Here is a 26,860-nt window from a genome sequence, read left to right as displayed (position 1 = left end):
TTTTGCATCTTCGTATATTGGGTAACTGTTCTCCAAGATAAATTACTCTGGAAGCTTTTACTTATGTGTATTTAATATAAAAACTAAGAAATTATTGATGCTGTAATACAGAGGAATTAATCATAGAACAGAAAGAGCATAGACTAGATAGTCATAGAAATCAAGAGCCAAACTCTAGCTCTTCTACTCCCTAAATATGGGACTGTGGAAAAAATGATTGAGTTTTTCTAAACTTCAGTTTCTTCATCTGTGAAATGAGGTTTGGATACCTGCCATACACTGTTATCTTAAGGATAAGAGAGTCTACAGAGATGAGTGCCTGGAGTACTCAGCAAACAGTGGCGGTGGTGATGGTTAAGTGATAGAACTGGATACTAGCCATTCTCAGCACTTATGGCTGAATGGCTTTGTTCAAGTCCTATAGTTTTTTATTTATGAAAAAAGCCAAAAATATCTACCTGTTGAGGAACAGCTTCTGAGGTTAAATTAATTTGCAAACAGTCTATTTTTGTTTTCTCTTGAACTTCTATGTGGTTCTACTGAATTAAGTACTTTTAAATTACAGGTACTAGAAAACAAAACAAAACAAATATCTATTTATTGGATACACAACACAAAAGGGTAAAAAACAGACATGGCAAACAGCACCAAGCACCCAACCCCAACCTCCATCTGAGCCCCAAGGCAGGCAGAAAATTCCCCTGGTCCGGTCAGTCGTCCCGAGGGTAAATGAGGATGGCAAACAACTTGTGGAGCTGACCCCATTTGGGGCAGTGATTTCATTGCTCTAATTTTTAGATGTTCATCTGGTTCTTGGGAAGTCAAGACAGGACAAGTTTCAAGCAAAATGTGGCCTCCCACTTGCCTGGGTCTACGCTCTTCTAGTGCTCTGGCACCAGAGCATAGACGCCTACTCCATCTCTCTCTCCCAAGAGTTGGGGTGGAAGCTAGGGTAGGGGCAGTTATCCTTCTTACAATTTATTGGCTCAAGATATCTTACTTAGGGAGAAGAAACTGGCAATACTGGAAATAAAAACGTTTGTCCATCCAGACTGGGCCAAGCTGTATAAGTGATCTGTCTGACTCACTATATAGTTTAAACTAAAACATTGTTGCTATCTGAACCCAGAATACTATGACCTGTATTTCTCTATTAAATGAGAAAAAGAAAATCAAAACAACTTGGCACGGGAAAATTCTCAGCACCAGGCTGATACCTGATTTTACCTTTTTTTTCTTTGTACCAACCAAAATTTGATGATCACAAACAGAACTTTACCTTGCTTCCCAAGATTGTTGTGAGAATTAAATGACAAAATTACTCTGTCAAGTGCAGAATGCCAAATAAATATTAGTTAGGTTATTACGTACAAGAAGGGAACTGGTACCACTCCAAGTTTGTGCTGGAGACAGCAACAATAAACTAAACAGACAGCTGAGCAAATCTGCCAGACAGGAAGCAGTCTGACTCCTGAATACAGGCTGGATTCTCTTTTGCTGAGCTACACCTGCCAGACTGGAAGCCCCTGGTGCTTTAGTCATGAATGAGCATGTCCTGTCCAGGGCCTTCGGCTCCACCCTGCCATGGTGGCCCAGGGCCAAGTCTGGGCTAACTTCCCCTCTAGCTTGCCTGGTACTGCCTTTCCGGTGTCTCGGGCCTTCAGCCAGAGTCTCAAGTTTTGCCTGACACAAGTGGCCTAATAATGAGAACACTCCTTCCTCCATGTTAGGGAATTTCCCTTCCCTCCTCTTTCTTCTAAGTCACTCCTGTTTCCCCGTCCTCCGTTTCTCATCTGCCCACAGTCTCCAAACAGGGCATGCGAGGTCGAGAAGCTAAGAGCACAGCAACCTACTTGTGCTGTTGACCATATCTGACTCTGAATTGAGTCTCACCTGCTCCCCACTAGTGATAATTCCTTGCTAACTCTTTACTTCCAGTAGCTGGAACATAATAGGCTCTTAATAACTACTTACTGAATGAAAACAGGTATCAAATAGGAATCAGCAAACACATGTCAAATGAAGCTTCAAGCCTTTCCTGACTTCCCAACCCAGCCTGGGCCTGCTTTTGGTCTGCTCCTAAGGTCAAACACTAGGGCAGCCTAAGCTTGGTTTTCCACGTTGACTCTGATTTTAGTTTTTTATGCACAAAGGACCACTGTCAGCACCTCTATTCTTCTATGTGAGTTTTGAGAGGAAAAAGAAACTAAAACGGGAAAAACTTTCTCAGAAGGGATGGCATCAATGTGACAGAGTGTGTGTGTGTGTGTGTGTGTGTGTATGGGTGGTATGGAGGGATTATAAGTTTGTGTTTTTGTCTACAAAACAGAAGAGATACCCTGTCTGGCAAGCACAGTTGCTGACAGTAGAATCCGATTCACTCCTACAAAGTTAGAAGGTAAATGGGGCACAGCTTTAGATCCCCACCACTCACTACGCCAGATGCCCTGAGGGCCAGGAGGGCCAGCTTTGTCTGGAGTTCGGTGGTGGAACACATGCATAGATAGAGCACATTTAACATAAACCCCAGATGATATTAAGCAGCTAAACATACATGTAGGCCACTAGACATACAAAAAGACACTCAACATCACTACACATCAGGAGAACGCAAATTAAAACCTTAATGTGATATCTCCTCACACTTGTCAGAAAGGTGATCATCAATTAATCAACAAACAAAAAAGGAAACCCTCTTGCACTGTTAGTGGAATTATAAATTGATACAGGTACTTGGGAGAACAGTATGGAGATTCCTCAAAAAGATTAAAACTAGAACTACCATGTGACCTATCAATTCCATTTCTGGATATTTATCCTAAAAAAGATCCAAAACACTAATTTGAAAAGATATATACACCTCTGTGTTCACTGTAGTATTATTTACAATAGCAAGGATATGGCAGCATCCTATGTGTTCATCAATAGACAAGTGGTAAAGAAATTGTGGTGTATACAAAGTATGTCCGGAAAAAGTCCAGCCATTATTAACATAAGGAGAATGGTTTGTGTGACATTAATGTAACCTGGCAGCCAAGGAGAGTGGACTGGAATGCGCATGTGTGAACAATGACAACTTCACTGTACTAGTCAGTGGGGGCATTAGATGGTGTTGAGTGAGCATGTGTACTGTGTGGCTATCACATCCAAAATGACTGAGTAGAGCAACAACTCTCCATCAAATTTTGCATTAAGCTCAAACATTCCTCCATGGAAACTATTCAGATGATTTAAAAAGGCTACAGCTGTGGGCAACTGGTGATTGGCAGCTTCATCATAACAATGCACCTGCTCATGCATCACATCTCATGCAGAGTTTTTTGGTGAAATAGCAAATCATTCAGGTAACTCAGCCGCCCTACAGCCTAGAATTGGTGCTCTGTGACCTCTGACTTTTCCCAAAACTAAAATCACCTTTGAAAGGGAAGAGATTTCAGACTACTGATGAGATTCAGGAAAATACAATGGGGCAGCTGATGGCGGCAGGGAGAACTGTGTGAGGTCCCAAGGTGCCTACTTTGAAGGGGACAGAGTCGTCATTGTCCTATGTACAATGTTTCTTGTATCTTGTGTCTTCTTCAATAAATGTCTTTATTTTTCATACTACATGGCTAGATACCTTCTGGATAGACCTTGTGTATAATGGAATATTACCAGGGCACAAAAAAGAATGAAATCTTACCATTTATGACAGCATGGATAGACCTAGAGGGTATTACTCTTAGTGAAACAAGTCAGAGGATGATAAATAGCATATGATTTAATTTATATGTGGAATCTAAAAACCAAAATAAGCCAACAAACTCATTGTTATAGAGAACAAACTGATGGTTGCAGGCGGGACAGGCACTGGGGAAATGGGTGAAAAAGGTGAAAGGGATTAAGAAATGCAAATTGCCAGTTATAAAAGGAGTCATGGGGATGTAAAGAACAGCATAGGGAATACAGTCAATAGTCTTGTAGCAACTATGCATCATTTCAGGTGGGTACAAGTCTTACCAGGATGATCACTTTGTAAAGTATATAAACATCTAATCACTATGTTGTACATCTGAAACTAATACAATATTTTAAACTTGTTAAAAATAAATTTAACAAGTTTAAAAACTAAAAAAAATTACATTGTAATTGGAATGCCAGAGGAGATGAGAAGAATGGGGCAGAAGTATTTAAAAAATAATCGCTAAGATTTTTCTTAATTTGAAGAAAGACAAATGTAGAGACACACGACTGTAAGTGAACACCAAACAGAATACAAAAAAGTCCACGCTGGCCCTGGCCAGGTAGCTCAGTTGTCCAGGGTGTCAGCCTGATAAGCCAAGGGTGCAGGTTTGACCCACGGTCAGGGCACATTCAAATATCAACCACTGAATGCATAAATAAGTGGAACCACCTAAAACTGATGTTTCTCCTTCTCTCTCCCTCTGTAAAAATCAGTTTTTTTAAAAAAGTTCATGCTGATGTACATCACAGTCAAATTATTGAAAGCCAAAGATAAAGTGCAAATCTTGAGAGCAGCATGAGAAAACAATGTATTACACAGAGGGCAGACTGGGTAGGAATGGGGTGAAGAAAACTGAGGGAGAATGATAGAGCAAAGGACACGTATGGTCGGGGGCAGGGGATGGTCCGTGCAGGGAAGGAAAGCAGACTGAAGTGAAATGCTCCCCTGGTTAGCAGGTTACCTGCAGCAGGTTACCAGCAGCAGGCCTCAGAATCTAGCCCCAACTGTGGCAGAAATAGGGGAAGAGAAATGTAACAAAGCTAGTCCCCTCACTGGCCTCTCAACCTTCTCATCCTACAGTAATTTCTAATCTTCTTCAGACTTGACAGGTATGTCTACCTGTCCTAAGTAGGACTTGGTCCCCCCAGGTGTCTGATCTCCGGTTGTGTTGGAGATCAGCAAGAAGTGGTGGACTCCGGGAAAGACTAAGAAGAGACAGAAGTTCCCAGGTTTGCCCTAGGAGAAGATGAAGTCAAAGGACTAGGCTGGTGGGTGTATCACCCATGTGAATCATAGATACTGAATGGACAGGAAGGACAAACTGGCCTTAAAGTTCTGAAGGGAACCCTGGAATACAGTTGCTTCAGTGCTTGGGATACCATAGCCTCCTAACTGTATACAGGACACCAGTTTCCATCACAGGTTGTTAGCTTTTGGGTTTATTTTAGGGAGTCTTTAAAAATTTTTTTTCTTTATTTCTTTTCTTTAAAGATTTTAATTTATTTTTAGAGAGGGGGGAAGGAAGGAAGAAAGAGAGGGAGAGAAATATCAATGTGTGGTTACCTTTCATGCACCCCATACTAGGAACCTGGCCTGCATCGCAGGCATGTGTCCTGACTGGGAATTGAACCAGCGACCCTTTAGCTTGCAGGCCTGTGCTCAATCCACCAAGCCGCACCAGCCAGGGCTTTTCCTTTATTTCTGTATAAACATTCCTAGCCACAAACTTCGTTTCTGTCCCACCAATGATTTGGCACCTCCTTCAGAAAGAGGACTCAAAGAATGAATTGCACCAAGTGCAGAACCCAGAAACACAAATGACATTGACCAAATGATGGGAGGGAAATGGAGGCTGGCTCTTTGCCTATCAGAAACAAACAAACAAACAAAAAATAGCTTTCACCTTACAGTCCAACTCTCTGGAGCACTGTGTTGAGAAGAATACGGAAGCTTAGACTCTTGAGTACGGGCTCTAAGAGGAAGCAGCACAATTAACTGCGGATGTCTGCCATGAGAATGAGACCATGTGCTCCCAAGCGCTGCCCCTAGCTTGGCTGGTTTGTTTGCAGATCGACCGGTCCCAGCAGATAAGGGACCTCCTAGACGAATACCAAGGAGTCAGGCCTCTGTGTGTCACTGAAGCTCAGGACCTGTCTGTCAGGTCTCGGTCAGGTCCTAATCGAAGAGTTAGGAAAAACGCTGAGTGCGAGAGCGGGAAAAGCCTGTTTATCGTCATCGATGTTGGCTAAGTTCCTCCCATGAGTCGACCGGCCAGTTCGCACAGGCCTGGGCTTTGGAGTCATCCCCCTCCGGCCCAGCCCACCGCGCTACCTACACCTACCTACACCTACCTACCTTAGCAAGTGAGGGAATGAAAGGAAGCCACGGAATCACGTGACCTGCACCGATTCCTCCACCACCAACGTGAGTCACCAGGGTCTGAGTTCTGAACACCAGCCCAGCCCCCACTCTGCCTCTACACTCCAACAGAAACCTTGGGCCTTGGACCCCATTTGTTATGCCTGTAGGAACTCCTCCTCCAACCCCAGTAACAGAAAGCCTTTCTCCTACAGGAGCACGGTGTCCAGGGCCAGCCCTTCATGCAGGGAGGTGACACCAGTTGAATGTGGTCCTTTGTGAGAGACCAGGCGCTGTCCTGCGGCCCTGGGGTGGGGGAGAATGTGCAGCTACTGCAGGGCTGCAGGTAGTGGCGTCGGGGGAGAGACCCACGTGTTCCTACTGCCCAGTGGGGGGTGGGGGGTTTGCTCTCCAGTATGGACGGGGGTAGGGACGCCCCAACCTTGTTGGCCTTTTTCTGTGTGTCGGGGAGGCAGGTGAGGAACGCTGGATGGATGACAGGGGGCACGGTTAGCCTTCCTGGGTTACCGGGGAAGGCCCCGAGACCTGTAGCAGACCCAGGAGCTAGGGTGGGAAGGACCACCCCCCACCGCACTGGCCCGCGCCCAGGGGCTCGGGCTCCCAAAGAAACCCCCGAGGATGAGAAGGCTCCAGAGAGCGCCCCGGCCCGCGTGCCGCAGGGCCGTGCCGGATGCTCGGAGCTCCCCAAAACCTCGGGGTCTCTGGCGGCAGGAAAAGCACCACCCAACCTCGACAAGTCACCTCGGGGAGGTGGAGCCAGGTGGGTCGTCGCAGCTCCGTGACGGGCTGCGCGTCCGGGCTTCCAGGGGACAGGGTCAGACCCAAGGGGTAGCGAGTGTTTGGGGGTGCAGAGCCTCGCCGCGGCCCACTTCGAGCCCGCGAGGGTGGGGAGTCGGCGCCCGGCGCGGGCGGGCCGGCCGACTGTCAGCCGCCAGGCCCGTCGCCTGCCTCCCCGCCCCCCGGCTTCCTGCGGAGGCTGCGGCCGCCATGTTGTTGTGGGGCTGAGGCGGCGCCGCGACGCGCGAGCGGCCGTGACGGGCTGCGCAACAGGTTCGCTGTCGGCGGCCCGGCGACGAACCCGGCGGCGGCCGAGCAGGCTCTCCCCACGCCCGCCCGCACCCGCGCCGCCGGTGCCGAGGGGCGCGGGGTCGCGCCGTGACGTGCTGGAGGCGCGGCGGAGGCGCCAGGTGGGTGAAGCGGCGGCCAGCCGGCGGCGGGGCGCCGGGCAGGTGCGGGCGCAGTCGCTCCGGCCGCGGAGGGCTCCGCAGACGGGGACGGGCGCGGGCGGCGTGCGGACGCGTCCGCGGGAGCCGGGGCTGCCCCGGCGCTAGGCCTCTGGCGGGTTTGGCGGCGCCGGGCGGAAGCCTCCGGTTCCTGCCTTCAGAGGTCCTTCCCCCGCCGCGGGGCCGGGGGACGCCGAGGGGCCAGGGCCGGGCTGCCCCTTCTGGGCGCCGAGCCCCGGCTGCGGCCCTTCCGGGCAGGTGCGGACGCCGCCGAGGGCGGGGGGCGGGGCATGGCCCCCTCGCTTTTGGGGTGACGGCAGGACAGATCCCTTCGGGGCTGCTGCACGCTTGCTCGGGGACCCATTTTCTTTCCCCGGAATTAGTTTCCCTTCTTCTTGGTAATGCTTGGTGCAGAATCAGGTGAGCCGCATCCCGGTGCGTCAAACTCGCCCGAGTCCGGAGAGGCCAGCGGGTGGATGCCCGGCGTCCACCGCTCGCCTTAAACCAAAGTTGGGAAATGCTACAATTTGACGTCAGCGTTATTGACTTCCCAGGGTATACAGGAAGCACGGAGAGATGGCAGCCTCTTAGACCCCAGTAAAGTTTATTGCGAATTATTATTTTTTTAAAAGACACCTGCAGGTGCGGGGTAAGTAGGTAAACCGAGGCTGAAACTACAGATGGCTTTGCATTCTGTAGAAAGATGCTGTGCGTTGTCGTGAAATGATTGCTTATGGCTTCCGTGCTTCATTTGGGGCTTGCATTCATTTTGGAATAGGAACATTTTTAACAGAAGTAACCACTTTATGATAGGAATTGAGGTGAAGATAAAAAAGGATTGCCTTACTAAATGCTGTAGTTTGTTACTGGTGTTTACTTGCTCACCCAGAAATAGGCGAGGTGCTTTTTTTAGTCAGCTTAATTTAGGGAGCATAGACTCTGTAGGTTAAGCTCCTTAAGCCTCTTAAGAAAATTTTCTGCCTCTCTCCCTGTGCAGGTTTCCTGCATTGTTAATCAGTGATAAAACCTGAACGCGATGTAGAAACATCACCTTTACATAAATTAATAATGATGCCCCTCAAAATGTGGAGGTAGTAGCAACTCTGTGCACATCTTTAGGTTTTTTGACTGTGCCTACGATTCCCTTGTAATTTCTTTCTCCCCTAGCTTTATTGAGATATGATCAACATATAGCTGTTGTCATTTAAAAAGTATGTAAGGTGGAAGTTGTTGTTTAAAAGCTTCATTTAAGAACAAGCAGAATTTCATGCTTTTGAAGGACATGGAAACAATGTGCGATGCTGCTGTTTTAACATAATGTTAATGAGCAGCATTAATTACTCTTTAATGCGTGTAAGTGTTCCTTTTGCTCACCTTTATAGTGAAAGGTAGAATTGTCTGAGAAAACTTGACCTGCACTGCATTATTGAGCAGGGAGGTGCTATTGTTAGTTCAGCGTATCTCAAGGCTATCATCCTGATCTCGCTTGAATCTGAGGAAATGTGTCAGGCGTGCTCTGGGGTTGTGATTATACTTTAAAAGGTTATATTTTCACTAAAATAAAATGGTATAAAGAACCACTCTATGCCCATCACCCAAACTCAGCAGCTTTCCATGTTTTCTTTGTGCCTCTTCTTTTCCTTCTTTCTTATCTTGACTGTTCGGTCATTTCACCCTATATACTCAATATTTCTTTCTTTTAAAAACTGGAAAATTTCTTATATAACCTTAGGATTTTTATTTTTAATGTATCTTTAAAGTAAAGTTTCACCAATTCCCTTCTCTCTAGTAAGACAGAACATTTATTGGCCATCTCCTTTAATGACTTTCTTCAGTACTGAACTATGTTTGCCAGGCCTGTCATTTATTTTACATATACTTTATATGTGTATATTTAAGATCTGTTTACCATGCTTGTCACTTACCTCATACTAGTTCCTGTGCTGTTTTACAGAGTCATTTAAAGCTCACAAGGACTGTGAGTAGTTATTTTCCTCCCATCAAATAGATAAGTGAAATGTTAACCTGCAGGGTAACTGACTACTCCCGGTCTCTGAGCCAGGTTTCAAACCAAGTCCTTCCAACTTCAGCACCTGTGCAGTTATCTGGCCCACTCATCTTAGTTCAGAAGTTTTTTTTTTTAAAGAACCTGTTGGGCATTCAAGAAATATTTGTTGAGTAAATGAATGAAAGGACCCATTAGTTCATCGATAGGTAATTAGCATTTTTATATACTATGTTTACTTATAAAGCATTTGTACTAACAAGTTTCAGAAATTATTCAGAATAATTATATTACTAAAATGTGATATATTTATTACCATCTAACAGTGCATTGCTTGTTTATTTTTATTCTGATCTTTTTAATACCTTATTTGTGGAAAATTTTGTGGAATCACTGTTTCTGGAAAAAGGCTAAAAAGCAAAAGGCAGACTCTTTTCGTGTACTAATTGTCGAAGCCAGGATTCCAGGTGTGAAGTGGGAAGATCTTTAGAATTGTGTAAATGAATAGATCTAGAAATGAAGATGCAGGAGAGATGCTGTATTTTTTACTTGAGTTCATTTTGACTTGGTACCATCCTGTAACTACAGAGCACAGAGACTGATGTTAGAGCCCTGTGGTCAGAGTGCCAGGAGGTGTTCTTGAGAAGGAGGAACTGAACTGGTCTCAAGGATCTGAAGGCAGAGAGGAAGTGGGGGAGGAGGGGAGGAAGCGGGGCAAAAATAGGACAGTGAATGCATCAAAAAATAATGTATTTTTACAATGCCAAGAGGACAGCATATTTCATTTGCAAATGTGTAGTAGTATTTTGAGAAATTCACTTCAAAGTAATTTCTCAGCTGTGTCAAGACACTGAGTGATTTATTTACTTGTGGAGGTATTCAGCAGTGGTTATGGTAGACATGTAGGGAAGTATTACCAGACATTTAACTTGTTTCATTTAAGCAACTGTTTTCATATTTTCTAGATCATTTTCTTTGCTAATGCTTATTCATTTCAGAAAAGTATACGTGGTTTAATAAAAATTTTATTTATCTTCATCATTACTACAGTAGATAAGGGTACAGACTTTCAAGCTCCCAGATCCAACACCAAATGGTCATATAATCCTTATTTTAATTCTTTATGCTTGTTTCCTGATCTGTAAAGTGGAGATGATGGTAATAGCACTTGGGTCATAGTATTGTTGTACATAATATGAAGTGCACAGCACAGTGACCACCGCTTAATATATTACTTAAGAAATCATACCTGTTATTTTTCCAACTTGCTTTAGCGACATATTTCAAAATAAACTAGCCTACTCCTTTTTTAAAAAATCTTTTTAACTTAGCAAAAGATAAAAAATTAGCTTTTTTGCCCTTAAATTTTAATCTTAGCTTCAAAACAGTCCATACATGAAGGCTGAAAAGAGTAGGACTGACCCACAATCTTTTTTTATATTATATTTTATTGATTATGCTGTTACAGTTGTCTTCTTTTTTTCCCATTTGCCCCCCTCCACCCCGCAACCCCCTCTCCCTTAGGCAATCCCCATACCCTTGTTCATGTCCAAGGGTCATGCATGTAAGTTCTTTGGCTGCTCCCTTTCCTTTCCTATACTGTACTTTACATCCCCATGACTATTCTGTAACTACTTATTTGTACTTCTTACTCCCCTCTCTCTTCACCCATTCTCCCTCCCCTCCCTCCCATCTCTGTTTGACATTTTAATTATGATGTGTCTTGGGGCGGGCTTCTTTGCACCCCATCTTGTTTGGTACTCTATGTGCTTCCTGAACTTGAATGTCTATTTCCTTCACCAAATTAGGAAACTTTTCTTGAATTATTTTTTCAAACAGATTTCCAATTTTTTTATCTTCTCTTCTCCTGGCACCCCTATATGAAGGGAATGTTGTATTGCTTAAAAAGTTGTTCCACAGGTTGCTTACACTGTCCTCGTTTTTGGAGTTCCCTTTTCTTCTTGTTCTGGTTGATTGATTTTTTGCTTCCTTATGTTCTAAATCATTGATTTGCTTCTCAGCTTCATCCACTCTACTCTTGTTTCCCTGTAATTTGTTCTTTATTTCAATTAGCGTATCCTTTGTTTCTGACTGGATCTTTTTCATGCTGTTAAGGTCCTCACTAACTTCCTCGAGCATCCTTATGAACAGTTTTGAACTCTGCATCTGAGATTGCTTATCTCCATTTCATTTAGCCCTTTTTCTGGAGTTTTGATCTTTTCTTGCATTTGGGGCATGTTTCTTTGTCTCCTTGTTTTGGGAGCTTCCTTATGTTTGTTTTTGTGTATTAGGCAGAGCTGCTTTGACTCCATGGCTTGGTAGTGTGGCCTAATGCAGTAGGTGTCCTGTAGGGTCCAGTGGCACAGCTTCCCCTATCACCCAAGCTGTGTACTCGAGGTGCACCCTTTCTGTAGGCTGAGTACTCCCTCTTGTAGTTGAGCCTTGGTTGCTGTTGGCAGATCAATGGGAGACATTTACCCAGGCCAGTCAGCTGCAAGGATTGACTGTGATCACTGACCACCAGCCTCCAACGTCTGCCTTCCATGGAGGGTCAGCTGTGCAGGGGCAGGGTGGTGGTACTCCTGCATGGTCTGTAGTTATCCACTGGGTGCGCTGGCCCTGGGGTTTCCCAGGTGTTTCAGGCTAAGATCAGACCCCACCTGTGTTTTGCCCAGGGCCACCCTGCCTGGGTTATAAAGCAATGTGAGATGGCTGCTACTTGTGCTGTAGTTGGAGATTCCCAGGGGAAGCTAAATTGTGAATCTAGGCTGGCTGCTGCTAGTGCCAGGCCTGGGGCTCACTGAGGCCAGCTGCTGCTTGTTTGAGAGGATTTAGGAAGTTATGAAGCAGGAACCAAAACTCACCATTCATATGGAAAAACAGCTTGGGTGGGCCCATAAGTTGGATGGGGTCTCTGGGGATTCCCAAGGCGGGTCAAAGAGTGTTAGCCAGGTGGATGGAGTCTCAGATATGGCACCAATCTGCAGGCTCAGTGTGGATGGAAGTGGTTTCTTTAATTCCATAGTTCACAGGCTTCCATTCAACTCGATTTCTGTTGGTTCCAAGTGTTGGTGGTTCTATACTTTAGTTGTAATTTTGTTGTGGTTGTGCAAGGCAAGCCGTGTCTGCCTATGCCACCATCTTCACTGGAATTCCTTCTGACCCACAATATTATCTCTGAACAAAGAATCTGCCTTTTAATCTCCCTAATTTGGGGGTGGAGGCACCAAAAACAGCCTAAAGAAAGAAGAGCTCTCTCTCTCTTACAAAGAAACAAACAAAAACACAAAACAAAACCTACTGGGGTTTTGGATTATCTCTTCAAAGTCTTAGAATCAAGGTGCTTAAATAACTTCCACTTACTGGGGAGAGTGCTTGCCTAGTGTGAGGTCGATAATGGGAAAGAATGGTCTGCAATGTCAAATTTCAGATCCTGCATAGATAACGACCTAGCAGGCTCTAGTTTGGAGGACACTGATAATTGTTGCTTTATCATTTCTTCTTGGTGAAACAGGCTGTCATAGTTATTTGGACCCTTCTTACCACCCTACTCCTCCTTCACACTTGACCACATAAATATAAGAATTAAGTAGGTCAAGTTAATACATCTTACAACTTATGTAACATTTAGTGAGTATAGAATTCTTTCAGTGACTATAAGTGAGAATTTCAAGATTAATGAAATTTGCCGAGAAGGATGCAGACTTGGGAAGGCTTGCATAACCGTCATTCTCTGTGTGCAGTAAGTGCTGAAAACCTAGTGGGAGAAGGGAGGCACTTTTCTCACGTCCTTGGCGTGTTCATCCCTTGGTTATTTCTAAGAATTCCTTACTTGTTAAGAATAGTGACTCTTTGCCATATAAGTGTAAATTTTTTTCAGGTTTGTTTTTTAGTTTTGTTTATAGATTTTTATAGCACCTCCTGTGTATAACACTGTTTTAATTTATTATATTTATTAACTCATTTAATTTTTAAAAATACTTATGAAATAGGCACTTTTTTTTTAGTTCCATTTACACAGTCCTTTGGCATTGTCTTTCACATTCTCAAACAGCTTTTTCCTCTGTGTTTGTCCATTCCTGCTCCCAATTCTTGAACATCTTTTTTCTCTTCCTAGCCCACTGGTTTGTACATACCTCTTGTTCTTCATTACTCGGTTTAGGAGTCATTTTCTCTGGAATTTCTCAGCTAACAGCTATCTAGTTGACCAGGGCAAAGTTAAGTGCCCATCTTTTGTCCTTTATACTTATAGCACTTACAGAATTTTAAGTAGGTCTAACTTCCATTTCCTGCTTTAATACTTTTTCTAAAAAGATACTTATTTTTTAGAGAGGAGGAAAGGAGGGAGAAAGAGAGGGAGAGAAACATTGATGTGGGAGAGAAACATTAATGTGCGAGAGAAACATCAATCAATTGCCTCTTGCAGGCCTTCAGCTGGGCACCTGGCCCTCAACCCAGGCGTATTCTCTGACCGGGGATTGAACCGGCGGCCCTGGCTGGCATTCAGTCCACCGAGCCACACCAGCCAGGACAGATGTTACACATCTAATGACTCGGTACATATTTGTTGATTTGAATGAAAGGTGTGCATAGTGATATCAGGAAAATAATCAGCCTCCCAAGTATATAGTAAAATAGGGATACTTACACTAAGGAAGTAACATTGGAACTGGGCTTTGAAGGCCAGTGGGGAAGGAGGGACAAAGGCGGGGGGCAGCCTAGAGACTAAAACTGAGTGAAAACAGACGTGGAAATTTCACATTCTAGGAACACTATGTTATTTAGAGTGGTTTTGGGGATTGTTAATCTTGCCTCTGGGTAAATCCTGATGAAATAAATCCCTCTCTTCCCAGTATACCTTTTCTAGTATTCAGAAAAATCTTAATTTTCCTTCTAGATTTCTTCTTATGAAACAGGGCTCAATTTCTCATCTGACTTCCCCCTTTTCCAACGTAATGGGGGAAGTTGGAGTGTCCTGATGTCATCGAGATAAGATTCTAAAATGCCCAGGGACCTTGGTGAACTGGAAGCCTTGGGGGGGTGGGGATGAACCCTGAAGCTTTTGTCTTTGAAGACTTCAGGTTCCATTCACACCTGTCCCTGACTGTTAACGCATTAGACCTCAACTACTTTTCTCTCGGGGCTTCATCATGTTTGTGTTCCTCCAGCTGTGATAAAAGACATCATTCTCACAATGTACTGGTTTAATTTTGAGGTATACTGCTTGCTGGTCTTAAAGAAGAATGGGTAAGCCCTTTATATATTAACAGTATAATTTATTTGTCATTTAAAGTATTTTTCCAAATTCTTTTCCTCTTTATTTCTCATTATGGAGTATAATTTTTTCATTATGACAATAATACATAGTGATTGAAGAAACTTTGTAAAATAGGGGGAAAAAAGGAGGAAAAAGTCATTCTAAGTCCAGCAACCAAAGACACATGTTAGCATCTCCTACCCACCTGTTATTACATATGAATTACTGTACATGATTTCTAGTACATTATGGCTAGGAACATGGCTTTTGCTGTCCGATTAGGATTTTAGTTCCAGTTTAGCCTTATATTAGCTTTGTGAATATAACAATTTCACTAGGCTTCAGTTTTCTCTTCTTTAAAAAGTAGAGATTTCATAATATTTACCCATAGGGTTGTTATGAGGATGAAGAGATAATATACAATATGTCTAATGTGACCCTCTCATAATAAATTCTCCATAAATGTAACTATAATAATCAAGCTTTTCTTTTGGTTGGGTTATCGAGGGTGGCTGCTCTGACTGTGGGTGGAGGGAAAGGGTGGGTCAGGGCCACTGTTACTTTCTTTTCTGAAATAATTAAAATTCAGTTTCAAAAACCATTTCTGAACATTCTCAAGGGCACTGTGAAAATTTGTACAGTGAGTGCTCCTTTCAAATGTTACTTGTTTTGGGCTGGCCTCGTGGTTGCCGAGGGGCCCTGGGCCATCCACCCTTCTAAAATGGCCCTGATAATCATGAAAACAATGATAACGTGGAAAGGCCTGAGTGTAGGGCTTGGCTTTTGATAAGTATTCAGTAATTGTTGGCTGCTGTTTTTATTTTCATAATGGTAAGTACATATTTGTATATATTTTTAAAGCTTTTATTTATTTTTCTTCTTAGAGGGAAAAGGTGGACGAAAGAGTGGGAGAGAAACATCAGTGTGTGGTTGCCTCTCATGTGCCCCTCCGGGACCTGGCCGGCAACCCAGGCCTGTGCCCTGCCTGGGAATCAAACCAGCGACCCTTTGGTTCTCAGGCCAGCACTTGACTGAGTGTGGTTCAGTGTGGTCAGCCTCTCCAGCCCGGGCAGTACATATTTATATAAATCATACATTTTAAATGATAAGAACCAGTTTCCATGTTATTACATGGTCTAGCTGAGCTTGTTGTTTTAAAAAGGTTTATTGAAGTATAATTCACATATCATATATTTAAGTGGCAGCATTAATACTTGGCTCAGTTCATTCTTCCATTGTTGGACTCATTATTTCCATTTTTTATAATAATTATGGTGAATGTAAATAAGGCATTTCCCACATTTATTATTATTTCCCTGTGACAGATTCCCAGAAGTAAAATTAGTGACTTAGAGCATATGGATATTGGTAGGATTCTGTACATTTTTACATTGCCTTCTGAAGAGCTGTACTAGTGTACACTCCCCTGAGCTATGTCTGCAGCACTTACTTCCTCTCGCCTTTGCAGCCAAGGCTTGTTTTTTAAAAAATTAGTGTATAAGGAGAAACAAAATAAAACTTCATTTGCATTTTCTTGATTATTAGTGATATTAATATTTATTAACCAGTTTTATTTCTTCTTTGGGAACATGTTTATTTATTTGAGATCTTAGTGTTTTCATTATCTATTTTAATACCTCTCCATACATTAAAAATATTGACCATCATATTTGTTGTGATTTTTCCCCCATTTGTTTACTTTTGAATTTTATTTTCAACAGAAGTTTAAAATATTCATTTAGTTGAATCTGTTTATTTTTTTCTTTGTGTTTTCTTGAATGGCTTCAGAACTTAGAAAGTTATCTTTGTTTCAAAGGGATATTTTACTTGAAGGTGAAGTATCTACAGTGGAACCTTGGTTCTTGACTTAATTCATTCCAAAAAACTGTTAGAGAGGTGATTTGTTTGAAAACTGAATCTCCTTTGTTTGCTGCCTGAGAGAATGTGTGACTGACCACACAGGTATCAAAGGGATGTCAGGTAGAGAATCGAGACCCAAAGTCTTTTTTGTTAGACAACAGAGACATTATTTTCTGAGAACCAAATTGTTTGAGAAGCAAGATGTTCAAGAACCAAGGTTTGATTGCATATGAATTTTTTTTACTTCTGTACTTCTTATTAAAGTTAAATAATTTTGCTTACTACTTAGTCTTGATGAGAGATGGAGGAGAGTAGGCTAAATAGCCGGTGCCCCCCACCCTTCCCTTACAACAGTGCGGGCTGACTCACAAGCTGTTCTTGTGTTTTTCCCCTTCTGTGTGGGTGAATTGTCTTGTTCAGAGCTGTTGACTGATTCTTCTAAAGTTGGTTTAATTTAAATCTTCAATATAATTGGAGTACTAACTGCCCTCTTGGTTTATTAGTTGATTCTTTGTAAGCTAAACTTAATGTTTACAAAAGTCCAAACTTACAATTTATATTTAAACATCTTAAACTGAAGCTGCAGATTTACAGAACTAGAAGAACTAAGTTTGGGTAGAAGAGTTATCTTCTTTAAAGCCTTTAAGTCTTGACATGCTGTGTGAATTTGGGGCCCCAAGCCTCTAGGTAGAAATAATAGTAACCTTTTTCACAAATATTGATTAAATAAAAATACGTTCTTTTTAGCAGTAGGTGTACAACTATAGTTTGTTGTCCCAACTGCAGTGAAATCAAGTTAACTGTTTTAGTTGAAAAGAAGGTTGAAATACTAGCTGTGATAGCCATCATATGAACATCTTCGAAGTACAAATGCTTTACAAACGTGATATCTAAGCCTTAAAACAGCCTGGCATTTAGGTACAGCTGTCCACATTTATAGGTTAGGAAATTAAAGCTAAGTCATGTGGAAGTTCACAAGGCTAAGGAGTAATCGCACTGGGATTCAAACTCTAGTTGGCAGATCTGTTTTCAGAGTTCACGGTCTATCAGCCTGCTTGTCCTCAGTGCAATTGAAAGAATGCTGATCTCTCAGAGTCAAAGGGTTTGTGTTTGTTAAAGGATATTTTAGTGTCTGGCTGGGCCTTAGGTATATGAGAGTGAGACATTCACAGGACCACAGTCTAATAGAGGTGGGCAGGCATGAAAACAAATGTACAGTACTAGGTGATAAGCAGTTTAATGGAGATAAATACATGTTGAAATGGGAATGTGGCAAAGGAAGCTTTTGTAGGTAGAAGTGTCACCGAGAAGCAGGTAATCCCACAGGTTCACAGGTGGAATGGTAAGATGGGGAGGAAGGGTATTCCAACGCTGTAAAAGTAGGCAGTGGGCAGACCCTAAAACATCTTGTATGCCGTGTGAAGGATTAGATTTTTAAAATAACAACTGTATCAAAATACAATTCATGTAACATTAAATTCACCCTTTTAAAGTTTACTATTTTAAAATTTTGTGATAGTGTATTCACAGAATTGTATGACCATTACCATTATCTAAATTTAGAACATTTTCATCATCTCAAAAAGAATGCCCCCCACACGCATTAGCAGCTACTCTCTCCCCAAGCACTCCTAATTCTAGGTAACTACTAATCTCCTTTCTGTCTCTTAATTTGCCCATTCTGGACATTTCATAGAAATGGGAACATGCAATATGTGAGTATATTTTTGTGTGTCACTGGCTTCTTTCACTTACCATGATGTTTTTAGTGTGCATTCATGTTGTAGCATGTATCAATATTGCATTCCTTTTTTTTTAGATTTTATTTTTATTTATTTATTTTTAGAGGGGAAGGGAGGGAGAAAGAGAGAGAGAAACATCAATGTGTGGTTGCCTCTCATGTGGCTCCCTCTGGGGACCTGGCCCACAACCCAGGCATGTGCCCTGACTGGGAATCGAACCTGCGATGCTTTGGTTTGCAGCCCGCACTCAATCCTCTGAACTACGCCAGCCAGGGCTTCATTCCTTTTTTAAGGCCAAATAATAGTCTATTGTATGGAGGCACCACATTTCTTTAGCCATTTGACGGACATTTGGGTTTCTACTTTTTCTACTATTATAAATAATACTGTCGTGAGCACTCATGTGCAAGTTTTTGCATACCTAATGGTGGTATTGCTGAGTTATATGGTTAACATTTTGTTTAACATTTAACATTTTGAAGAACTGCCAAATTGTTTTCCGAAGCCGTTTATTCATTTACATTCCCACAGCAGTGTATTAGGGGTCCAGTGAAGGAGGTTAGCTTTTATGCTATTAGTGGATTATTACATAGAATCATAAAGGAAAATTTTTGAAAATTATTGGATTAGATTGTTGGTTCTCAATATGGTTCAAGATATGTGCTAGGTCAGGAGACTTTTCCCAATGAATAAAACCAAAATGCAAGTCATTTTCTCAATTCTTAGGGGCTATTGCTATTCCATTCCCATAGTCTTCAATTTTTATGTATTGGGTTGGCCAAAAAGTCCATGTTTTTTTCCATAAAATAAAAGACACATTTTTCATTTTCACCAATAACTTCATTGATTTGGATATTTGAATATGTTGGCCAGCTCCTGTGTGGTATAACATTGATCTCAATTATTGTCTCTATTTGATCGCTATCTCATTTGATCAGCCACAGCACCTCCTCCATTACTACATAAATCTTTTTTTTGCATTTCAGTTGTGTTTTTACCTTTTTTTTTAATAAAGGGATTTTTTTTTTAAAGATTTTATTTATTTATGTTTAGAGAGGGAAGGGCGGGAGAAAGAGAGAGAGAGAGAGAGAGAGAGAGACAGAGACAGAGACAGAGACATCAATGTGTGGTTGCTGGGGACCATGGCCTGCATCCCAGGCATGTGCCCTGACTGGGAATTGAACCTGCGATGCTTTGGTTCGCAGCCCACGCTCAATCCACTGAGCTACGCCAGCCAGGGCGATTTTCTTTTTTTTTTTTTTTAGATTTATTTATTTTTAGAGAGGGAAGGGAGGGAGAAAGAGAGAGAGTGAAACATCAATGTGCGGTTGCTGGGAGCCATGGCCTGCAATCTAGGCATGTGCCCTGACTGGGAATTGAACCTGCAACACTTTGGTTCACAGCCCGCACTCAATCCACTGAGCTACACCAGCCGGGGCCCCTTTCTTGAAATAACTAAGCATAATATGCCAAAAGTGTTGCATGTTCTAGCTTCAATATTGAAATGGCTACACAAAAATTCATCAATTTTGATATATATTTTTTAAATGCACATTGATATGTCAGCTGTCACAATACAGTCTAACAAAAGTGTCTTGAATGAAGTTAAAGACAACCAACCACTACCAGAGCCATCATATGTAAAAAACCCAATGAGCTTTTTGGCCAACCCAATATTAGTATGAGCTACTTAATGATAATCTGAGTTATTAAGGGTTACTGAAATTTAGTTTCCATTATTAGCAAGTACTAACCTGAAGTTAGAAAATTTCTAGAGCTTACTGAAAGCTCTGATTTAGTTTCCTTTTAAGAAATTTGTTAGATATACAGTGCTTTGGTAGATTTGAAAAATTCCTGCTCTGCATGCTCACACTCATATGGATACTGTTTTCAGTGTACTGTTGATGACCTTGTCTTGAGTTTGATGCAGTTCCAGTTGCTGCTGTTCTTGAATTAGTGCAGTGTTGGAATTAATGTTAAATTTAGTTTTGTTGATGATTTTGCTTTTGTGTAATTAGTGTTGCGTTGCTATAATTCTTTATCATAGAGTTTATTTTTCGACTGGAAAATAGGAATAGGTAGGGGTAGGTTGGTCCCACTTTGGTACCAACCTTTGGGACCCTCTGGTCCCTCTTTGGCAGGCCGTGGTTAGACTAGTTTGAGAATGAATGGATCACATACCAGTATCTTACACATTTTTGAAAATGGGAATTGTGTATATGAAAGTTAAGGATCTTAAGTATAGAAGACACGAGTCCTCTGAAAGTCCACAAATTAACTTTGGAGGTCTGAAGCATTTGAAATGGTATACCACATTTTGTGCATTTGTATTCTTCCAAAGAGAGCAAAACTGTAGGTCTGCTAGGTTTTTTTTTTTTTTTTTAAAGAAGTCCACAGCCTCTCGAAATTAAAACATTCAGATTGGCGAAGAGAGTTTGTTAGTTTCGGTGTGTGTGGCTAATTCCATGTTAGAATCTCTCTCTGTTCTTTCCTGTAATTTTTCTCCCTGTCAAAACTTGGAGTTGGCTTTTAAAAATTCTCATTCCACATTTATTGTTTTATATTAACTTATTCAAATGATTGGGATGTTCTGCTTACAAGCATTGTTTTTTGTAGCAGTGAAAGTATGCTTTACTTCCAGTAATTGAAATGTGGTTGTTTTTTTTTTTTTTTTTTAACAACTTTAAGTTGGCCTGATAGAATAGAAATGGACGAATGCTTTTCTATTTATTGGCTATTGGTTTGATTTTCTTTCCTCTGCTCTCTTGTTCTGATTGTGTTTTGGTTGGTTGAGACTGAAAATTACCAGTCACAGGCAGGAGCTCTGCAGACCCTGCTGGGGCATGGCATCAGTTTGGATGTCAGTCTGTTTAGGCCTCCGTGGTGGGGAGTATGTGGAGGAGGGTGCTTTTCCTCTGTAGTTTTTTTAAAACATATTTTATTTATTTATTTTCAGAGAATGGGGAAGGGAGGGAGAGAAGCATCAACGAGCCAGAGAAACATCAGTGGGTTGCCTCTCACAAGCCCCCAACTGGGGACCTGGCCCACAACCCAGGCATGTGCCCTGACTGGGTGTCAAACCGGTGACCTTTCGGTTCTCAGCCAGAGCCCTCTGTAGTTTTTATTGGATATAGCATGGCTGTATTTAAGAGGAGATTGGTAATTTCAGTTTACTGTTTTTGGTAAAATAGACTTGTTACTTAATATTGTTCATAATAGACTAAAAAATTGACAAGGGCAAGGCTCTGGGTGATACTGGTTTTTGGGTTAAAAGAGTCTGTTTTCAGCCCTGCCCTTTGGACTGTTGTTTGGGCCCAATGAAAAGAGAGAAAGCAGGGTTGCAAAGAAAAGGTGTACTTTCTCAACTCCTTTTTATTCTGCTTCCAAACTTATGGATATCTTTATGCATCCTACTGCCTTTCCTGTTGTGTATTCCCAGAGCCAGAAATGTCTGTCCCTTTGTGCTCTAGAGCTGTCTACTTGACTTTCTCTGGACCCTAATTTTCATTAGGTAATCTTCCATTTTGCCTTTTGGAGATTAAATCTCTACCTCTTCTAAAAATGGCCTTCTAACATTGCCTCTTTCCTGAGGCCTCTCTTCTCTCCTCTCACCCTTTCTTCCCCTTCCCTTAACAACATACTTCTACAATCACCTCCACTTCACCTTCCCCTCACTGCTTTATCTATTTCAGTTAGACTTACCTTGCCAGGTCAGTGTACTGGAACTGTATTCACAACAGACTGCAAAAACTAATGCTTACTCTTGACTTCTGTGACATTTGGCCGAAATAACCACCATCTCCTTAAAACACCTCTTGCCTCTAGATCCTGATGTCTCTCCTTTTCCTCAACCTCTGTTCTGGTTGTTCTCTTCGTATTTCCTGCACATGCTTTCCGTGGATACTGTCATTCACTGACAGGATTACAGCTATTCCCAATCCCTGATGACTACCAAGTCTGGGTCTCTAGCTTGAATGGAATTAATACCATCTTTTGAAGGTATCCACTTGGTTGTTTGGGTAAGTAGATCCGATTAGGTATGCTCAAAAAGGAACATTTTGTTGCTCACTCTCCCAAAACTAATATCCAAATCCCTGCTTTCTTAGAGCTTCTGTCTTAGACCTTTCTACTACAGTCACCCAAGATAGAAACCGAGATGCTCTTCTTTTATCTTCTGCATTTAGCTGATCAGAAAACCGTGTCCATTTTAACTCTGAAATGCCTGTATTCTTTATTGCCGAAGTTCAAATTCTCACCACCTGAATTATGCCAGTTATTTCATAACTGATGTCCCTGTCTCACAACACTGAAACCCAATTCATTTCCTACACTGTCTGTCAGGATTCTCTTCTGCCTTTCACAGACCAGATTCTTCTTTTGTTTCTTACATATGCTTTTCCTGGATACTGTTGTTCTTTAACATGACGACAGCTATTCCCAATATCCAGTGACTAACAAATCTGGATCTCCAGCTGCAAAACACATACTGTGCTTTGAATACTGGCTCTCTGTGATTTATACAGTGAAGTTCAGAATCAATAGTATGGCATTTTTTGTTTCTTAAATTGTGTGATCTCGGCAAGTTACTTCATTACTTTGGTTTCCCTTTAATTGTTTCTAACATAGAGATGGAATTCAGTATGTTGTTTAACTCTTTGTTGTCATTAGTGAAATTATTATAAAGAAGCCTCAATATGTAAAACACAAAACAGAGCTACTTTCATTAAAGTTGCTATCCCCTCCCAAACCTACATTCCTCCTCTGTACTCCTCTACTCTTTATCTCCTTAGAATTTCTAGAACTCCAAGGAGTGTTAAGTTCTCTTTTAACACTTAAGATTAAGTGAGTTCTTTGAAATCACATAACTCTCAACCCCACTGTCTTTGAATGGGAAAGGCTCTGCTGTTATACTGGCTGTCGTACATTTCTTTTTCCCTGAGGTTCAGGTGCTTTTCCTTTTTTTTGTGACAGTGCCTACCCACACACCTATACAATGTCTTTCACTCCAAGGACACATAGAATCCACTAATTTTGCCACTAACATCATTTTAGACAAATCTCACACAGGTATTACCTCCTTTGTGATAGGTGTTGTACTTTGGTTTATCTGCCAGTAGTGTTCTGTCTTCTGGGTTCTCATAGCATTCTTCAGGTACTTATAATCACAGTTCATGTATGATGAATAAGTAGGTGAATGAAAGAAAGAATAGATGGGAAACAGATAAAGGGGTGTATTCTGTGAATTTGATCTTAGTGTAGAAACTATAAAGAAGTACGCAGTTTTGCTCCAATCATTCTCTCATAGAACTGACCTTGGTCTTTTTGGGAATCAGATGAGGAAGGAACATTTTCCCAACTAATCAAGTTTGGAGAGTCGATCTGTGAATGTAGCATGTAGAGTGGAGGAGGGACTGGGGACAGTTTTAAAAGGCATGCCCTTAGGAACTTGATTATCTTGCTTTTGAATGTCAGGCCTTCAGTCAAGTTTATTTAAACTTAATCAACATTTAACCAACATGATTAGAAGTGTAATCAAAAAATCCAGTCCTTCCCCTGCCAGTATAAAACTTGCAGAATTCAGTGGGAAATAAACCTTTATCTCTAAAAGTATACTACAGAGGAGAAGAAAAACAAATTACAGAAGGGCCATGTTGCAAAGGACAATTTGGTCTAAAATCCATGGCACTCATGCCTTCAGAGTTTCAAGGAAGAAGTTTGGAGCCTGCTTTGCTTTCTTACAATTCTGGGTTTTTCTTTCAATTGTTTATGGTATTGCAGCTATTCCCGCCTTTTGTCCCTTTTCCCACCTCCGCACAGCCCCACTTTCTTCTCTCCCTCAGTTAATCCCCTGATCATTGTCTGTGTCCACGGGTCACGCATGTATGTTCTTTGGTTAATCCCTTCACCATTTTACATCCATTACCCACCCTCCCCTCGGGCAGCTGTCTGTTCCATGTATCTGTGCTTCTATTTCTGTTGATACTTTGTTTGTTACTTTATTGTGTTCATTAGATTCCACATATAAGTGAGATCATGTGGTATTTGTCTTTCCCTGACTTTGCTTACAGTATTTCACTTAGCATAATATATGCCAGCTCCATCCATGCTGTCAAATGAAAACCACAGTGAGATAACACCTCACACCTGTCAGAATGGCTACTATCAATAAATCAACAGACAACCAGTTTCTTTTTTATATATTCAATTCAACATTGCCTCTCTCCATGTTTCCCTTGCTTTGTTTACTGGGTTGTTTTCTTTTGTAACATCCCAACTATATCATCCATTTACCGAATTCATTTGTTCTGCAAATATTTGTTGAGCATTTTCTCCGATAGATCTGGTTTAAGCACTAGGCGTACAGGGGTAAATAAAAATGGTTTCTGCCCAGTACAAGTAAAGAGGCAGATACGTGAAATGCAAAATCGAAGTGAACTATGGTAAAGGAAGTTATTATGGGATGAATATGTGTGCGGACATAGCTGGAGACAGTAACTAACTAGCTGGGAGGGTAGGTTGCCTCCCAGGTTGCCTTTCACAGGAGAGGTGACATTTGAATTGGGAGTTGAAGAATGATAAGAAAGCGGTGATGTGGGGAACAGGGGAGTGAAAGAGCATCACTGTTTCAAAGGTTGGTGTACTTAAGACAGCTGAACCCAGGGAAGGGTCTGGATGTGAATGTGGTAGATTGGGGTGAGGTTCTGAAGGGTGCCGTGTTTCATACTAAGAAGCTTGGGCTGTGACTTGTAATCAGTTGAGGAATTTAAGCAGAAGAGGGATATTAGTGGGTGCTTTGGAAGAAAAAACTAATAGCTCTATGGAAGGGTCTGTTAACCAAAAAATAAAAGGCCAAAATGAAAGTGGAAACATTATTTGAGTATTTATTTGAGGTCAAAGAATAGCTTGTTCAGGAAGCACTGGTGCAGGTAGGAGCCCAGATAATATTTGGGTTAGGAGACAAAGGCAGAAGGTATTTATGAGGAAGCATAGGGGACGATTACATCAATAGAAGGAAGGTATTTCTGTTGGTATAGATAAGCTAGCATACTGATGCTAATTCCAAACAATGTTTTTAATTTTCAGGCCCTTAGTCATCAATCTGGTAGTCAGAATATCTGCTTTCTTATCTTTTTTTTAATTTTTCCAATTACTGTTGACATACAATATTATATTAGTTTCAGGTCTATAAGATAGTGATTAAACATTTAGATAACTTACGAAGTGATCATCCCAATAAATTTATACCCGTCTGACACCATACATAGTCATTATAATATTATTGGCTATATTTGCAAACAGTTCTTTGGGGCACAGGGTTGCTCGAGGCTCTCTCTGTCCGAAGGTTATTGTGCCCTGTTTTCATTTTCCGTAGGTGTGGGGCATATTCCTGCAAGGCGGTTCCTCCGGGATGGCAGCTCTGGCTCCATTGTACAGTGACTGTGTTTGTATTAGTGTTTCACAGGTCTCAAAGCAGGGAGAACATTTAAGGAGGCTCATGCCCTAATGCACATAATGATCTTCTGAGTCACAATCTTCTAGTGATAAGCCTCAAAATCTGTAGAATTAGTAAACGTCTCAAGTTATATGATCCAGGGAAGTTGGGGAACTTTAAAAAACAGGGCACTGGATGTAAGAGATGAGGTTTCTAGGACCAGTTTTGCTATGACTATGTGAGCTCACACAAATTTCTTCGTTTTTACATCTTAAAAATTGAGAGCTTTTGATTAAATATTTACTGTAGTTCATCTCTAATTTTGTGCTTCAATACAAACAAAAAAAATCCAGCCTTAATTAAGCTACTGTTTACCTATAATAGCTGTATTTTTTCTTTTTCTGGGTCTTACTGACCTTTTGAAGAGGACAAGTTTCCTACTCCTGTTAAAGCATTTCTGCTTTTCTCTGCCTTAGTGTGATTATATTTCCCCAATTCTCCAAATTGCATTTGATTTACATTAAATCAAAGCAATCTTCTTTGCTTCATGCTTGCTTTCTACCATACATATCATCTTGGTTTCTAAAAGGCAACAATGCCAGTTCTCCATTAATTTACAATGCGCAGGAAAATCTTCACATAAATATTATAAAACCATAGGTAATTAACACAGTGATTAAATTATATGATAACTGCAAGCTGCTGAGATTTCCCATCTTTGCATGTTACCCCCTCCAAGGAGTAGAGAGGTATTTGTTAGATACTGACTTCAATCACGCATGCATAAAACAGGCATCAGGCATGTAACTCAGGAGACACCCTTTTCCTCCCCAAAAGTTATACCTAGTGGTAAGAAATAATTAGCACTTCCTATTTTATGTGTGTGATTGATGTAGACTCAAAGGCTTGTTTTTCTTTACGCCTACGAATGTACCAACATTAGGTTGACCTGCTGCTTGCAGGAACCTGTGACCCACTCATCATTAATTATTATCCCCATTTAAGTGAGGAAGAGGCAGATAAAGCCTGTGGCTTTAGAATTAGACAGATTTGGGATTGCATGCTGGCTTCATCACTTACTGGAGTCATGCAAGTAATTTAACCTTTCAGTTCTTCAGCTGTGAAATGAGTCCTGCATCATTTGCCTTGTTGGGATACACAAAGTGAAATAAAGGAAAATATATAGGGAACCAACAGTGAAAGGAAGGATACCAGGACTCAAATTAACAATTTGGAAC

General features: G+C 41.5%; 1 protein-coding gene across 4 annotated transcripts in view; it reads left to right on the top strand.

The window, feature by feature from the left end:
* The first annotated feature begins 6,747 nt into the window (after positions 1-6,747).
* Positions 6,748-26,860, top strand: part of ITSN2 (intersectin 2) — a 115,495-nt gene continuing 95,382 nt past the window's right edge. For 3 of the 4 annotated variants that reach the window (XM_028514540.2, XM_036027723.1, XM_028514541.2), the window contains exon 1: positions 7,161-7,290. The gene's annotated coding sequence lies outside the window, so the exon portion shown is untranslated. Of the gene's footprint in view, positions 6,864-7,160; positions 7,291-26,860 lie in introns of those variants that run through there. The other variant, XM_036027720.1, reaches the window with a different exon arrangement.

Source organism: Phyllostomus discolor, chromosome 6 (assembly GCF_004126475.2).
Source record: "Phyllostomus discolor isolate MPI-MPIP mPhyDis1 chromosome 6, mPhyDis1.pri.v3, whole genome shotgun sequence".
NCBI classification, from domain to species: Eukaryota; Metazoa; Chordata; class Mammalia; order Chiroptera; family Phyllostomidae; genus Phyllostomus; species Phyllostomus discolor.
The sequence above is the reverse complement of the archived record's forward strand: the minus strand, read 5'-3'. Positions and strand labels throughout refer to the sequence as shown.